At 29.8% G+C, this 18,350-nt stretch overlaps 1 protein-coding gene and 1 long non-coding RNA gene across 19 annotated transcripts in view; one reads left to right on the top strand and one right to left on the bottom strand.

Moving 5' to 3' along the window:
* Positions 1 to 18,350, top strand: part of Liprin-alpha — a 174,024-nt gene that overhangs the window by 54,643 nt on the left and 101,031 nt on the right. The gene's annotated exons all lie outside the window — the stretch shown is intronic.
* On the bottom strand, positions 4,005 to 4,373 carry LOC135265977 (uncharacterized). The gene is made up of 2 exons (XR_010333888.1): positions 4,202 to 4,373; positions 4,005 to 4,147 (listed from the first exon to the last, which is right to left on the bottom strand). It is a non-coding gene; the product is annotated as an uncharacterized LOC135265977 (long non-coding RNA).

The following is an 18,350-nucleotide window of genomic DNA, read 5'->3' on the forward strand; positions in this document are numbered from 1 at the left end:
GTCTACTTTCCTCTTAGGATTATGTTAGTAACGGGCAGCAATCGTGTCATGCAATTTTTTTGCTTACAATAATTTAATTAAATAGAATGATTTATACATCCGAATTTCGACGGCTGCGCCTTAAATATTAGGGTTAAATTTTACATCAAAATGTTCAGAAAAATTTCGCGTGTTTTTCTAAACTACTGGTTTCGTGATCTGATGTTGATTTAACAAAGAAAACGTTAATTTCGCTGCAATTTCTTATAAGGAATGCACATGTGTGCTTGTAATTTGATATTCTTTTAAAAAGCTCTGTTCTGTAACGAATTTGTCAACACCCCCTATTCAAGCGGCACTTGACCAACGTCGTTTTGGCTATACTAATCTAGTTAACAGACATGAATTTCAATCGACCAATTCGTTCTTGAAGTTTTGCAACAATTTGTTAACAATTACGCCGAATAAAATAAATTATTCAATTTTATTTGATGACTGGAGTACACTGCATAAAGACTCAACTTTTTGGTACGAAACGTTACGGGAATTTTTGAATAAGATGAAATTTTGATTCTTTCTCGAGTTGTTTACTGATCATCAACGTGCCTTAAATTGGCTCATAAATTCCTTTCTTTTTGAAACGTGACTAGTTAATTTCTAAACAAAATTTTGGATTTAATTTTAGGTTTATCAATAAATTTTGGCTATTTTAAACGAAAGTAAATTAATTATGCTTTTGTGAGAAAATCATTGGATTAGCTGGGCGACTGTGGTGCAGAGCCAGGCCGTCGCCAACCCCCATATCTTTGCATATCCACTTGTTAAAACACATGGCCTTTCGACCACCCAATTTGGCGATTTATAACGTTTTTAACAGTTCTTGGAAAGTTTCGTGGGAACGATAATTTTCTAAACATTTTAATGCTAACAAAGGAATAAATAAGTTAAATTAAAATTTGTTGCAACTTTTGAATTGAAGTTGAATTAATATTGTCAAAGAACTAAACGTTTAAACTGACTCCGAATATTTTGCGCTGGTTAATAAAAAAAATTTTAAATACCGCGATCATCACAGTACTGAAGCAATTTTTTTTCTTAATCGATCTTCTACATCTTCCGTCTACGAAAACATACGAAGGATAATGAATAATGATTTAGATTACACGAGTTTCTTTATTTTTTTCCTAAAATTGTTTAATTTTGTTTAATTGTAATGCCATCTTAGGATCGATTTTTTTTTTAAACAGTTTTTGATAAACTTACTTTCTGTCTCGATGAAACCACTTGTCTGGTTATTAGCATCTCTGAATAATTGTGTCTGGTGGTCGACTTTTCTGCAAAATCTATCTTGTTATTTTACGACGATATCACTTTTACACTAGGAGGTGAACAGCCGGTAGATTTTCCACTTGGTTTATAACGTAAATATGAAAGTTTTCCACTTTTCTTGATTGTACCTATTGTTGGAAGCACGCTTGGAAGTCGTTTGTTTGCAATACAAATTGAAAAAAAGGTCGCAATGATATATGAATGTTTTTCGTGTGCACATAATTTGGTTTGTTGTGAATAATGAATGATTGGAGCAGAAAAATTGTTGCGTTTGTAATTTGTATTTTTTGTTTGTTAAGGGCGTAAACAATTTCATCGCTGCGTTAACAATTCCATTACTGTCTCTGGCTTTTCAATTATGCATAATTACATCTTGAGTAAAGCTGTTTTGCTTGTCATTTACAGACTTTATATGCGCAGGAAGCTTCTTGAAACCAAATTTCGTTATGTTTTGGTAACATTTACAAATCTCGGCTTGCTTTTGCAATTCAAATATTTTCCTCTCAAATTTTCATGATCCGTGAGATAAATCAAAATGATTGACGTTATTACTTAAATGTATTTATTTTTAAAAGAATTGTATCGTTTGAACGGATGGAAAAGACGGATTGTAAATGATAAACTCCTGGAGCTACAAGTGAGTTTCTTTTATTGCCTTTAATACGTGTTCAAATATTTGGATTTTTTACTCAATCTTGTCGGGTAGTAGCTCGGTTGGTTTATCCGTGGATGAAATAGGATCAACGATTTAAATGTGACCGGGTGGTTACAGGCCAATTTCACAAAGTCTAATCCAACTTCATTACAGCAAGACGGCACTGTGTAATCTTCTTGAAAAGTTATTTTATATTTAAAGTTCATCTTTCAGAAGAACGATTATTTCTGGGTTAGTTTATAGTTATTTATTATACAAGACGATGAAGAGATTGTTTATCCACGTGTGGACTTACTTCAGGAGTACTTTAGCGTCGTGTATAACACAACTTTTTTTTCTATAGTATGACTTGAACTTTATGAAGAAAAAAGTTATTGTTATTAACCCTTCAAATAAATATGTTGGAATTTGTAAACGTAATTGAGCAAAGCTAACCTAAAACATTTTATTTCTCGACACTATCAAAATTTCCGGTTTTTCTTCTGTGTAAGGCAATTTGGCAATTCAAAGTTGTATTTATGTAAGATAACTTTAACGTTAATAATAATCTTATTTACTAACGTTTGTTTTAAACGTATAATTAACGTTTAAAAAAACTGAATATCATTTTAATGCAACAATTTAATGTATCCTGTTAATTCAACGTTACATTAATGGCGTAAATTGTAATATAAATAGTCGCAACTAATTAATTCTATCGAAATCGCAGAATATAATAGTAATTAACTACTATGGTAATATCTATTCTTGCATTTATTTTTGACAATCATTATAAACTATAAAAGCTATTATTATATAAAAAAAAAATCACTAGTGAAGGCTATAAAAATAGAAGAAATAAGTAGAATATAAAGGAAACACACTCGTAAATAAGAGATTGTGAAACATAGACAGACGTAAACAGGGAGACACTTGAAACCGCCAGAAATAACAAGAAAATAATGCTGCAAATGGTAGCACTTAAAGGCACTAAATTATTAATTGTGAATTTAATCGATTTTCTTTGGTTTATTAATTTTAGGACCGATTTATAGAAGTATCATTAATTTATTCCACAATTACATGCGTGATTAACTGATCACATGACCAAACTGAACCAATTTAATTGTTTTATTCGCGTTCTTAAATTTTAACAACGAATTAAAATTGAAAATTAAATTTTTTTATAAACCGGCTTTTATAGTCGTCAAATAAAACAATATAGTATAAAAATAGTATAAAGTATAAAAATGATGGGGAAACTTTGATATCTTGAAATTGGTTTGTAGTAACAGATATTCGACTTATAGAGGTTTCACTGTATTTATTTAGTACACAAATCGGCTGATTTTTGTGTATTAAAGGTATTGGCAACTTATTACAATAGTGAAAACCTTTGTATCTGCTCTCTAACTCAAGTTATTTAGATATAAATTTGAAATTATGACGTCATAACCGCCTATCGTGCATTTGGTCTAATATTAAGATCCGTCGTTTGCGTTGATTGACAGTAATATAAAGTCTGTCCACTGTCAAAAAGTGGCCGTTTGAGGGAGCCACAAGTTTACTTTTCAGTGGAATTTATTTATCTAGTTTGAATCTTTGCTAAATTTTGTTTGCAAAAACAATGGTTTGGTGTTTTTGGGGTTGTCTACTTTTTGTTGTATTTTTTTTAATAAACGGAGTACAAAAAAATTATAATATTATATACTCATATATGGTAGTTACTTATTTTTTAAATATTAAAAATATTACATTTGGAGTTAAGGTATGACCAAAATTTCCAAATTTTTTGAAGCACAATCAAACATCACATTAACTGTTTATTATTCTTTAATATTTCGAATTCTTGAGTCTAAATTCTTCACAATTCATTTACAGTTCACAATTTATTGTATCTAAACAGCTTATATATCAGAGTTATTGAGTAGCCCTACTTTTAAATCGATTTGTATACAAAAATCAAAACGGAATGGTCTTGGAATACGTAGATTTTAACAAATCACTCTGAAGATGTTAAGTTTTCCTAACGCTTTACTTTCCGAACTAATTAATCGAAAAAAACGAGTAATGTTTTATAATTCAGCAGCAAAGACAAAACTAAATTTTTGCGTAGTTCGTATCAAATGATTTTGAAGACATGGAACTTGGTGCAGGCGGTTCTAACGCTTTACTTTCCGAATTAATTGAAGTGACAAAAATGATCTGAAACGAGTTTTTTCAAATTACAGAGTATATCCTGAGTTGGTACTTATGTACATTCCTTCTTCTGCTTTTGAATTTTCGGAAATTGATTTAAAGTAGGTAATTTCATCGTTCGCGACTTACAATTTCGAAAACTTGGCATTTTAATAATTTAATATAAAGTCTGAAACAATGATTATTAAGCTGAAAAAATAGATTATTTGTGCGTTAGATCAACATTTTGTCAATTATGTCAACAACTGTGACATTAATTGTGAAGAGAACTTAATGGTATAGAACGAACGATATTTTTAATTTCCGGTTAAACATAAAATACGTAAAATAAGTTGCCAATGCCTTTAACATTATTGATATATTTTTGCTTCGTTCAACAACTGTTCCATAAACTCGTTTGTAAATTGTTCACAAAATTGGCTTAAATATTGTCGTTTGAGGAAGTCCAAGGGGAAATTGTAATCGGGCACGTTTCAGGATTAGTCGCAAAACATTGCACTTTACTGAGCTAATTAACCAACTCGAGTCCATTAGGAAGTATATCCTGTTTCAGGAATAAAAAATACACCGTCGTCCGAGTTTTAATCAGGAAAAGCTAACAGTTCATTAAGGTGATTTTTTAGCAAACTTTTTCTTTTGGATAAAATCGAATTGCAAGTTGTAGTTATTTTAGAAACATCTGGCAAGTTTCTTATTCGTGGTTTAAATTGACAATTCGATGATACAGTAGATGTTTTAACATCGTGTTACTCGTAAATATTGAAACGGTGGCGGGCTAGTTTTACTGGAGTGTCGTAGATTTTATAGTTTCCGTAATAAAGACGAATCAGACGAGTCGAAGATCGGTAATTTCATTTCCAATTTCCTAGAAAACATGATCCACAAATTCGATTTTTCAAGATTTTTTTTCTTCGTTAAAACAATCATAATAAGGTTCGTGAACTTCCTATTGGTATAATATTAAGAAAAATTGTGTGGGAAAACAAAGAATTATGGTTTTCTGAAGAAGTTGGAACGTTGGTACATTTCCGTTCTAATCAATCGTGTTTTTACTCATCATTATGAAAGTTTCCACCGAGGCGTTCGACCGTTTACAACCACTGGACTATAAGAAGTTACGACAGAAATGGCGAACACAATAAGACGACGGTCATTTAATCTGGAGAAGGAATTAAAGGGAATAAGGGTTGGAGATTTTAAGGATACTATCATGTTTATCCGTTCGTATAATTTAACTACATTTAACTTTCATTATATCTGAGGTGGTAAAGACCTGGAAAAATTTAGTAGTAGGTACAACGCAAACATTTTTATGAAAATTAAATTTTGTGCAATTGCATCTGAAAAGCTGATAAAAATCTTGTTTTCAGAATTTAATTTCGGCAAACGTGCTTAGATAGATACGGAGATACTGTTTTTTTTGTATTTTTTATTAAATATGTTTGTAGAAAAGAAGTTTTTCATATTTAAATTTTGATGAGTCATTTTCCGGTTGGGAATATTCTCTATTTAATCAAGTTGACTTGGTGGGTTTTCTATTTAGTTTTGCATGTGAAAAGCAACTCCCACAGTAAACTGGAAGAGATGAAAATTGAAAATTTTAAATTGTATTTGTTTAAGCCATTGTTAGTGAAAGGAAGTCACACCCAATAAGCACACTAACGTAAAAATAACGTAAAGAAAGAGACGTTAATTAAGTTGTAAAAACGTTTATGTTGTCGTTGGATCAATGCAAAAATGTTTACGGAAATAATGTTATTTGTAACATAAAACTCTAACGTTTTTTTTAGTAAGTATTTAAACAATTTTGTAACGCACGAATATAACGTAAAGTTACAGTAAATTTAAAACCAGTAACCAACGTCAACAAGCAATGTTTTAAAAAGGCTGTTTTTATTTAAATAATTTTATTCTATTACAAATAATATTATTTTTTTTTATTTTTGTTTTACGACATTAATATAACGTTCTATTAGAATGTTTTTTAACGTTAGACGCTAAACACCTAATTTAGTTTTTTTTAAACGTTAATTATACGTTTAAAACAAACCTCAGTAACTTAAAACTTTTTTTACGTTTTTTACATTAACACAACGTTAAGTTAAGACGTGCTTCAAAACTTAATAATTGGTACCTAAGATGAATAAAGTTGGTTTTTAGACTACGTAATATGAACGTTAAAAGAAAACGTAATCATACAACCAAATAACAACGTTGTAACTTTCAGCGTAAACGTTAAATCAACCGATGTAACGTTAAAAAAACGTTGTTATTTGTGTGGATCTAACAAAAAGTTGGGGACGAAAGGAAACCTGAGATTCTCCAGATCAAAATAAAGCAACTTAACCCAAATTATATCGTTTAAGATAATAAAACTTAATTATTTTGAAAAAAGGGTCAAAAATAGACTTTAACTAAATGTCGAACTTTTATCAAAACTAGTTTATGTTTTCTGATGATTTATGACAGAGGCTAGTCAAAAGATTGTGACTGTACGCTTGATGTTTGTTTATGGATGTGTAATTTTTATTTTAGGTGACTGTATATACATTTCAACTTTTTTTATTATTGTTTTTTTGTCGATTATTTGTCAATGTCATTTTTACACTGTCAGGTTTCTATGCTCAAACAATATTTTGGTAATATCAATTAGTAGAATTTAAAATTCTGTAAACTGGTTCTTTCTTTTACTTCAATGAACAACGTCTGGACTTACTTCAGACATCCATAATGCAGATTATTTTTAGCTACATAGTGTGTTGCACACATTCTCACACTCGAAACGTCTACAAACGCGGTAATAATATTGTGAACACGATCTGATCTATTTTACTCCAACGATCGACGAAGCTATTAGAGGTTATACGATCTGACCAATCGACGTTTGCGACGTATTGTTGTCAGAGTTCACACGATGTCAAATTTCATTTTTCCGAGTCGATACCGAAAAAATAAAACAAAATAAATGTACAAGTATAATATTGTAAATTCATAAATCACAACTTTCTGAGAATGTTTATCGCATTCCCCAGTTATGTACTAAAAACTTGTCTAACAAATACTGTACTGAAGCTATAAATCTCAAAACCTAAAAGCAACCCTCATAACAAAAAGCCTTGTGTTTCAACAATTGGCCACAGCTATTCATTATCTCGCATTTTATATACGGATCTGGAAGCTCGAATTGATTAGTGGTCCTTTGCCAGTGTGGACCGACTATGTTCCACAAAGCAACCGGAAGAGTTAAATCTCCGAAGCACTTTCAGAGTGCCTGGAAAGGACTCCCACGTACATAGTGACAGACACGTTTCACCGGATAACTAACTCTATTTACAACTGGTGGAACTGTTTTTCTAAAGTCACAGTTTTAACAACAAGAAACTTTGCTACCGTGAAAGAAGATAAAATCACGTTATTGGTACTTGGTTTTTAACAACATTAAGTAATGTCATATAAAGAACAATTCTACAGAAACCAATTTATTTAAGTGTTTTCTTTCATATTAGTAGCGTAGTAAACATAAAATGAGCTAAAAGAAAGTATTAATAATTACCAAAAGTTTTATTAAAAAAAATGCAAGGTACACGGCGTCGTGCAACATAAAAATTGAATGCTTCTTTAAGAAGTCTAAACAGAGTATCTAGTGTAATAGAGGTTAAAACTATCGAAGAGAAAATTAATTTAGCATTTTTTTAAATTATTTCAAATATTATTATTAGGACTATGCATTCCACTGAAAAAGTCAAAAAATATAATGTCACCAAAATTCTTCGATAACAACTGAAGATATAAAATCAAAATAGTGTTACTATTTTTTTATGAATGGTTAACCGGGCGTTAGTCCAATGAAGCATTTATAATAAATGTATTTATTTACAATACAGGGTGATTCAAAAGTGACGGACAAACTCTCGTATGGTGTTAAAAAACGTTCTGTTAAGCACAAAAATGAAGTAAGATTTTTTTTCAAACAACTTAATTTTGATATATTTTTTAATTTGTTTTCTTTAGCAACGGTGTCGATTTTTGCTATTTTGTTTTTTCTTTTTTTTTGTATATAATAATAATAAATAGTTTTTATTATGGGCAAAGTTTAGCCGAAGCTACTCCAACTTAACCCAAACATAAAATACAGGAAAATAAAATAATTATAATCGTGCTTAAATAATAAAAAATAAATGTGATAAACAAAATCAAAATAAGAAAAGAAATAAAAATAAAAGAGGAAAGTAAATATTATTAGCAAACGAAAAGTAATTGATTTTTATTAATATTTTAATGCTATTTGTCTGGTTACTTAAAAAGAAAAAGTTTTTAACTTTATTGCGAAATCTGTTTATAGGAAGTGATTTCAAATGAGTATTTAATTTATTGTATACAGAAACATCGTTATAAGTAAACATAAGTTAAAACATGGCTAGTCATTATCATAAGACATCAATTGTTGATTTTTTTCAACAGGTCGTATTTGTTTAATGTCTCAAAAGCTGTCATTTTGCACAAAAACTTAACTTAAAAATTTAACTTTAAGGAGCTATATCTCGTAAAAAATGGTTTAAACAAATTTTTGCCCTAGGAAATTTTAATTCAATTTGATGTTTTTTTTCAGCATACGAGAGATTGTCCGGTGTTTTTGAATCACCATGTATACTAAAGATTGTATTTAGTAACTATTAGAAACTATAAAATAACAAAATAGACAACTTTTAAGAAATTCTGATTAGCTTGGAAATTAAAATCTTAACTTGCCGTAAACCTAAATTAAATTATGTCCAGAAAATTTAACTGCAGATGAGATTAATGATTATAATAAATTTTAACAATTAAAGATCTTAATAATACAAATAACAAATCTTGAAAAACCTACACTCAACAATTTCTTTTCTTTAGAGCAGTTGATTTTTATGAAATCTTAATAATAAGTGTTTTTTATCAAAAAAGAATTACACAATTTTAGGTCTAAGACTTAGAGCCGGTTTACAGAAAATTTTAATTGCAATTAAATTTTAATCGCGATTAACTTGACATTTGTCAATGCATTTTAAATGGCAACTTAATTCGAATTAGTTTAATTTCGAATTAAATCTTAATTTCGCTTTCTGTAAACCGACCCTTAGACTCTCTAATTTGTTACCATGGTTCTCAAACTTTAATTCCGTGTCTATTTGCTTGAAAAATATTAATGTAACTTATTTTTTGAATAAACGTTTATGGGTTTTCGGCTTATTTTTGAAGAAATTTTGCTTAAAATACTAATTTCGGTCTATTTTGGTGATTTTTTGGTGAACTAACAAGAGCTCTGACTTTGGAAAGGTCATAAAACCTTCGAAAAAATAATAGCTATGTAGTGCTAGATTTAACTTTTTTAGCAAAATATCTCAAAAAAAACCTGAGTTGACTGAGTTGACTATTGACCAAAATTTCTTTATCAATTTTAATCTAATTCGTTATTTTTCAGCTAGGAGCCTTGAAAAGATGAGGTTTTAACAATATCAAAATTTTATGTGTTTTGCACAAGAAGCGATTATTATACCATCAGTTTTGACTTACGAGTGTTTTTGTGAGTTTTGGACATTTTTTGCCCAAATCTTGTGGAGTAAATGAATGTTTTATTCTAAGTGAAATATACCTAATTGAATAGGCAAAAATAACATTAGCTTTAATATATATTATTTAATTACCTAAATAATAATAATTCAATTTGCAAACATATTATTAGTTTTTCGACTTTTGGAAAAATGACAAAATTTGGTCTAAAATCTAGTTATTTCTGTTTTTATCAATTCGTTTTAGCACGTTTTTAATGCAGAAAGGCAGTTATTGCTCAAAACTTGTCATGAATTAGCTAAGAAGTCGTCAAAGATTTTAATTAATCTTTAATTTTGTTTATCAGTTAGTTCTAAATCGTAATCAAACCAGTTTACGACGATTTATGACAGGAACTACATTGTAGGCGTTTATGGATGCGTCATTTTTATTTTATGTGACTGTACATCTTCATTTGTGTTTTTATTACGTAGAATGCAAGGTTAGGTAATGTTTTTTCTTTTTCATGGTTATTTTTTGGTGATTATCTCTTAACATAATTTTCTGTTTGTTTTTTTTTCGGTTAAATATTATTTTGATAATACCTTGCTATTAGATTTTGGATGGAAACTTTGTTTATTAGTTGTCAGTAATAGACAAGCCATTCTGCCTTTTTGCACTTGTAAATTACGCTGAAACTTTTTGAGAGTACTTTTCGCTTTTTTAGGTAATTGCGATCGAACGCGTAAATTCCTCCGATGAAACTTTTTAGTGATTTTACTTTTCAATATAGACATAGTGATTTAGAGCCAAATAAGCCGGAGGGGTCTGAAATGGCGCTCAAGGGAATTGGGCTTTTTGGACACGCTTCCTAAAAGCAAACGTGGGACTGACTACCTGAGAGTGTTTTACATTCGTGGCAAGTTTGCAGAATGCAATCGGGGAGCAATACAAAACCGTGCATTCTGGGTTTTATGCGGCTTTGGACAACATGAATGAATAAGAAAGAAGTTTTTTGCGGCATTCAATATTACGTGCGAAATATGATATGAGGTGTCTTCCATCAATATAGGGAGACACGAAGAGAAAATTTTATATTTTTTGAATGAGGTAAGGTTTTGACTACATATAAAAATTTATGAGAAAGTATGTGTTTCTGGTGTTGTTGGAAACGTATTTGAAACTTGGAAGTTGCTATTGAAACAATTCTTCAAAAAGGTTTGACATACTGAACGTCTATAAAAATAAATTGATTCTGCGTTTTTAGTAGCACTTGTATCATTTTGGAAACCGAAATCGATACTCTGTGAAAGTAGGAGATATATGTTACCGCATCATGAATTACAACTGCAGTATAGATAGATACCTACATCTAGTCGATACTGAATACATGATGCTGTTTTATCCAATCAACAAAAATTGTTCTCTCACTTGGAAAAAATTGAAATTTTCTTAGTGTAAAATTAATCAATCATGGAATCAGTTGCTTCATGATTATTTTTTGTTGAGCTTAAAGGGTTGTAGATTGGGATATAATGGCTGTTGTTTACCTAAGGCCATAATAATGCGCTTGTCTTAGGTCGATGATTTATAACATTTTACCCTATTATTCGCTACGTCTCTTTAATTTTAGAAGCTTATTTTTCACAAACGTTTTATTGCCTGATGGGTTTCTTTGGTTCTATCAAATTAAATGAAGTTTTTTTTGTGCTAATTAACAAGCGAACAAGAGAATTGTAAAGAATTTAATTTTTAATGTGGGATTAAATAAACAAGCTTTTGTACTGTCGTGTGTTCTTTTCGTTTTCGTCTCGAGAATTGCCAGTTTTTAATAAAAGCGTTCGCTTCGTGTTCTCTAATTGAAAAATAAAATTGTTGAACGTGCTGAACAACAGCTGATGTGTTTATTTGGAAATCTTTACTTTAGGAAACAAAAAGACGACTTGATGTTATTGGAAGACGCGTTTACACGATCATAAACGAATGCATTGCTGTTATCGTCGGATACATATTGCATTCGACTTCCAATTTCCTCTCGATACATAAATTCGAGCTTGAGTACACACAAGGGATCGTCAAACTAATTGGTGTAGATTTTTGTGGATAATGAAATTTGAAATTATTTTAATAATCTTTACCATCACATTTTTAATTAAGTTTGTAATATTGAGTAGACGATGTTTTTTTATCGATTGATACATGAAATTCAACAGAATTATGTAGTCATGATATGACCATGCTTACTGCGAAGAATGTAATTTGCTTGTTAATGGACGTTTAAATAATGAATGTGTAGGGCTAGAGTTTGTTAGAGTATGTTACATTGTTTTCATAATTTTGATATACGATACTGATATAGTCAAACCAGAATGGAATTAGCTGTACACATCAATTCTAAATTACGTGATACGACAAACACGTTATTACCTTAATTGGTATAAAACTTCTGTAAAAATGATTGTTCAATATAAGAATGTTTCTATGAAAGAAAATTCAATAGTAGTTTAAGAGTATTGAATAATGATTTATTCAAGGAATTATTCTGTTGATATTAAGAAATGATAAACCTTAAGTATTACAATGTAATCAAATGAATTTTGTAAACTATTTTAAATATCAATTTGAAAAACATCAATTTTAAGGTGGTTCTAACCCGGCGCATCCACCATTTTTGACTTTATTACAATTTAATTTTATTGCATGTTTTCATATGTTTATTATTTTAAACGTTTAATACACTGATCTTAATATTGAATATTGAATTTATTGTTAAATTATTGTGATATTAAAAAAATTGTTTATTTTTTATTAAATCAACTTGCTTATTGATAAGCAATTAATAGTGTAAAGCTTTAAGCTTAACTAACAAGTGTTCATTAAAAAAAAACTTTAGAGGGCTTTGAAATTAAAAAAACAATTGTTTTGTATGTCTGTGATTAATTTGTTCTCTCATAACCTTACTTTTTGACAATTCAAAAGGTAACAGATTATTTATAAAAACTGTTGAAAATGTCTTCCTTGTTGTTCCACAAACATAACACATCGCTTTTGAACACTATTTAGCAATCTTTGGCTATGAATTCTTATAATCTGGTTTAGTAGGCAACCAACAATACAATGGTCTACGAAATCCGTAAAAATGTCAGAGCCTGCTGCGAGTTTTTTTAATAATGAACACCTGATATTAAGTCTTCATATTATACGTAATAGGCGCTTTGTTAGCTTTAGGTCCAGTTTCTGGAATCATTTTTAACGGAGAGATAAAATTTAACTTAAGTTTAATGGTACCAGAAATCGGGCCTTAATGTTTTAATTTGTGTTTAATTTTTTCTTTGTAAATTATGCACAGGCATTATTTTCTTTTGCTTCATCCAAGTCTAGTTATTTTTAATTTTTTAAACTTTTTATTACATACTGTTACTTAGTAGGTAATGAAACGTTATCCACTAATTGCACTAAATAGAGGTTATGTGCTATTACTATAATTTTTCATATTGCTGGAGATAAGAGAACTGAAATAGAATAACAACGAAAGATCTTTTATTTTAGAAAACGATAAAATCTGATATCATGGCAAAGTCTAATTAAACTAATTGGAATATGTAACAAAAGAAGAACAGTCTGTTGGAACAATCTTTTGTTTTCAATTCATTAGTTAACGGTTTATAGCAGCATCAGGCAATAGCATTGCATTTACATGATGAATGGCTAGAAGCAATTACATTTTCTCGTGTAGATTATATTGACTGAAGCCATATTAATAACACAAAATTATAACTAGTTTGGTACGGATATGTTACGCCTAGTTTTAAATGGTTGATTTTTTGTCTTCAAGTCGTGAAAATTTTCTCTAAATTCTTGTGTGAGAAATAAACTCTGAAATTTTGTTATAGTTTGACTTTGTGTAGTTTGTATATTTTAGCGTGATGTTTAATAAGCGGCACTACTTTTTTACTTTGATCTTTCATGCAGAATACTTTAGTTTTAGAAGGGTATTGATTTTTGTTGCTTTTATAAATCTTCTTCTCTTTGCAACCCGATGTCTTATTTTAATTAATGCCTTAAGAACGCGCTGAAATTTAATTAATGAGTGTGATTATAACAGTTTTTTTGACAATTTTCCTATTAGTATGTGCATTAATTACTGTATTTTTATGGGTTCTAGTAGGTTAAAAGTTTTGTCATCTGAACTTTGCGGTATAAAATACCTAAGGACTAATAAAAAATGTATTATCTCGTTTTCCAAAGTGAAGGTTTGATTGGAATGGAATTTTGTTTTGTTGTGCATACATAAAGCGGGTGGATTGTCAAGTAAAGAAAGGATCAAATTGTATGCTGAATGAATTGCTGAAGTTTTTTCTCATTTTTTCCATTACGTAAATTACATGTTGTACTTGATACCCTCGTGTTGTCATCTCGACATCGTCGTCTTGTTGTCACTAACATGAATAAATCTTGTTGGGGATATACAGGCTATTCCAACGCACCAGTAAACCTATTATTAACTTTCAGATGTTTAAATTTTAAAAAATACACTAAATACCTAGTAATACAAACTAATCTGATACATCACCTTTGAGAAATCATGCAGTGGATTTTGTACAGGGTAAGAAACTAAAAGCTCAAACGCGGAAACACTAAAAAATAGTAAGATTGAAATTCTGTGCTACCAATTGATACTTTAATATTGTTGAAAATTTTTAAGGGATTGCTGTGAGATATTAAAAACCAATTTTTGGGTTAAATGTTTGATCTATTTTTTTTAATTTTCTGAGCTGTAATTGCTAAGTTAGAATTATGCGAAAGTTTTTGAGTAATTAACGTTTTAATATCTCCAATTTTATAATAAAAGCGATCAATTATCTCATAATTAAAGATATTTTACCATTATTGAAAATACTCTAATAACTTTAAAAAAAATGTTTACCAAAATTGGTTTTTAATGTCCCACAGCAATACTTTAAGAAATTTGAACATTATCAAAGTATCAAATGGTAACTTAGTAAATTAATTATCGTTTAAAATTTTAACTTATTTTTTTATTCGACTAGACACATTTATTGTTGTCTTGGCTATAAAACTTGGAACATTTTTATTTTGATGGTGATTTTTTTAAATTGAATTTTTATTTATTTATTGTTTTTAATGACAGTTCTAGTTAGTGATTACGTATAAGATTACGTTTAAGAGAGGATGTATGTACATTTTGAATGTCCGAATAGGGGATCTCCGAAACTAGGAGGTTTAGAGAAAAACGTGTGACATATTCTCGGGTCGGTTTTTTTGAGAAAATAATTTTGGTTAAAACCGCATCTTGCTGTTGTTTTTTGTTTTCGACTTATAAACAAAAGTTGACATTTTAGCGAAATTAAAAAAAAACATCTTTTCTATTATATAAGAAACACATTTGAAACAAAGACATTATTCAGGCACTGTTTTACAGACAATTTAATAATGTTATTAAAGATTTTTTTAACCATTCGTTTAGTTGTAATAACTTAAAGTATTATTTTTTAAATGGGTATCACAGTCGGTTGTGATATTTGTAAAAAGCTTTTATTTTTTGATGATTTAATATGTCTATTTATGTAATACATTATTTTCAAATACTAAAAAAACATAATATTTTGCTTTTTCTTAATGGTAGGCCATGAAAAAATTTTGGATTTTTAATTAAAACTATGAAAAATGTATTACCTAGTAAGTAATTATAATTAAATATTTTTTTGAATACTAATTACTTCAAAAACAGCATAATAAATTATTATTAGATCAACTTTTTGCAATTAATAAAAATTATTTGTTTTTAGATTTATACTATCAAGCTTATATTGTCATTCTGTTTTCTAATATTAACATGAAATGTCGGAAAAAGAAAAGTCTAATTAATTGTATGATTGCCTGTTAATAAAATTTTATTTTCAAAAAAAATTAAATTCAAACACCAAAATCAATTCCCATCTACGGTAAAAGAATACATAACATTATCAACGTCACCGTATGTACATACACTGTGGTTTTTATTTTACTGTACATCGCATAAAAGTTTATACTAACGTTTTACTAGTGTTCTTAGATCTTCTCAGCATAACCTACTAACAAAAATTTTATTTATTATGTTAAAAATAATGACGATAAATTAACCCCTTTCCACACACATTCGACGCTACTATTCACACTCATAGTCAGAAATAAGGTACTGGATGGCTGTCATGGACAGAGGTACTGCCATCATATGAGTTTAACAATGGCAGCGGTTTTTTGACCTTGAAAAAGTGCCAAAAAAAGTCAAGATTTGAAAGATTTAGTGTCAGTGTCACAATTAATTGATACAAAAATTAATCTAAAATATCCGTTTTTGACAGTATTTTCGATTTGACAAGAAAAATTGTCAAGGTCAAAAAGCCGCTGTCATTGTCTAAATCATGATGGTAGTACCTCTGTCCAAGACAGCATCCAGTACCTTAGTCAGAAATTAATTGTTAGTGCTTCTAAGAGTGACGGTATCTAAGCAATCATACTCACTTTTTTAAATCATTAGCGCACAGCAAAATTTTATCTAATTTTCAATGATTTTTATTTTGAAAACGAAAAGACTTTGTATGTATAAACGTCATTAATGCACTCTTTTTTCTCTTTTTGTAATTCGGGCGTTAAAATATCAAAACTTGCTTTATATGGGGCTTTTTAATCTTAACAAACGCTTTACGATTTATTATCTACCTCTGTTACATAAATTGTACCCAAAACGGTTGTTAAGATATAATTTTTGTGGCTCCTGGCGGTCTGTTTTCGGATGCATTTTTCATAGACAAACTTACTTGGAAAAATTACTTTTCTCACCTTACATCTTATTCTTTTTGAATTACTGACAACTGATTTTTACTGAAGTTTCATCGTTTTTCTTGCATTGAATTTACGGTTAATTTTAATGAAAAGATGAAGTTTAGTTTGATTTGGTAATAATTTAAAAAAAGGGTGGTTATCAACCTGATCACAACCAAATATTAATGGCACTCATTTGCTATCCCTTGTTCGTGTTGTAAACAGTATAAATTATTAATCACTTTTGTTAACAAACTACACTCAACAGCGAAATTATCGCATCACATGAAAAAATTATTTTTTTATTACTTAAATTTAAAAAATTAACTGGACGTTAAATTAAACTAAACTTCCAACTGTAACGGTAACAATTAAACTACAACTTATTGATTATCAAAAAAAGCCAAAAAATGAATTTTTCTCAATACATTTTTTTTTGGCTTGGATAAGGTTTACTGGAGGCAACTTTGGCATTCGGAGGCAATTATTCATTATTACCTGATATTACCTTTTCGGGCTTGGATAACTGCCTTCTTTCTATGTGCCCTGCTGTGATTTTGGTAACTTTACATGTAATTAGCTAGCCATGAATCTACACCTATTGTTTTAAAAACTGTTAGTCGTCGAAGTTACGTGAGAATGCAGCTACCTTAAATCATCGATGTCAGTACTATTTCAGAACTTTAAGCCTCAAAATCTAGCAATTTAAGTGATGCGATAATTTTGCCGGTGAGTGTAGTTTGTATCACATAAAGATAAATAGTTAAAACAAGAAGCGTCTTGGTTCTGATCTTTTTGTGTAATTGTTTAGATGTTTTAACATTTAAAGATTAATGGTACGCTTCAGGGAGTTACAAAGACATTTTGCATCTACCTAGACAAACCCTTTACACCGTAGTATATCACGGAGGCAGTGGAGGGTGTAGAACGGACCTTTTGAAGTAATAAGATTGTCCTTCGGTGTAGTAGCATTTGTAATTATTACCCGTGTTAAGGGTGCGCCTCCAATTCTGCAATGCAGACGAGATTTTGTTCTCGAAACAATAATGTATGCAAATTGGTTAACTCTGTAACTATAATAGTCACTTGCTGTTCTTGACAAGGTGTACACTTACATCGACGTTCCAATTTTCTGGCGAACACGTGACATGGCATCCTACGACTCAAGTAATGTTAAATATTCAGAGGAATAACTCAGTTAATTGGGTCGAGTCCTTTATTCATGTCAGACGGTGAAGCTTTCCGAGGCGGCAATAATGTTGCGTTTTCTTGGATTCATTCCAAATGACACGATGCGATCTTTTTTTAATTGTTGTTCAGTTATTATGTACTTTTATTCGTTTTTTATTGATTCTTAATAACAACACACATTTTCGAGATGAAATTTAATATGCCCGCTATCCATTGCATTATAGTCACATGCCAGGATTTTGCTTTTGATTACGCCATTGTTCGAAGCATTTTGATAAATTATCGGACTGTAAATATCGACAAAATTGATGGATGCGTGTTTGATTTTGGAGCACTTAATTTCGCGTTTTTCGCCATATGGATTTTTTTTGTGGTGGTTGCAAATCCGAACGCTCGAATAATTAATCTCGATGTGTGTATGTTAATTTTGTTCTTGACTATTTACACCACATGACCGCTTTAACTGAATTTAAATTAAATTCATGTTTGATCAAGAGAAGCAAAACCGCCGAACTCTCTGTTTTAGGATGTGGGAATCTAATTATAACCGCGACTAGTTGTTTGAAAAGTGAAATCGAAGCAACAAAGCCATTTCGTTTTGTGCTAACTTAGTTGGATAAAAATGTAGTGCATGATTGAAATTTTAAAAGGATTTTCACACTTGAGT

This window comes from Tribolium castaneum, chromosome 4 (genome assembly GCF_031307605.1).
Source record: "Tribolium castaneum strain GA2 chromosome 4, icTriCast1.1, whole genome shotgun sequence".
Lineage (NCBI taxonomy): Eukaryota > Metazoa > Arthropoda > Insecta > Coleoptera > Tenebrionidae > Tribolium > Tribolium castaneum.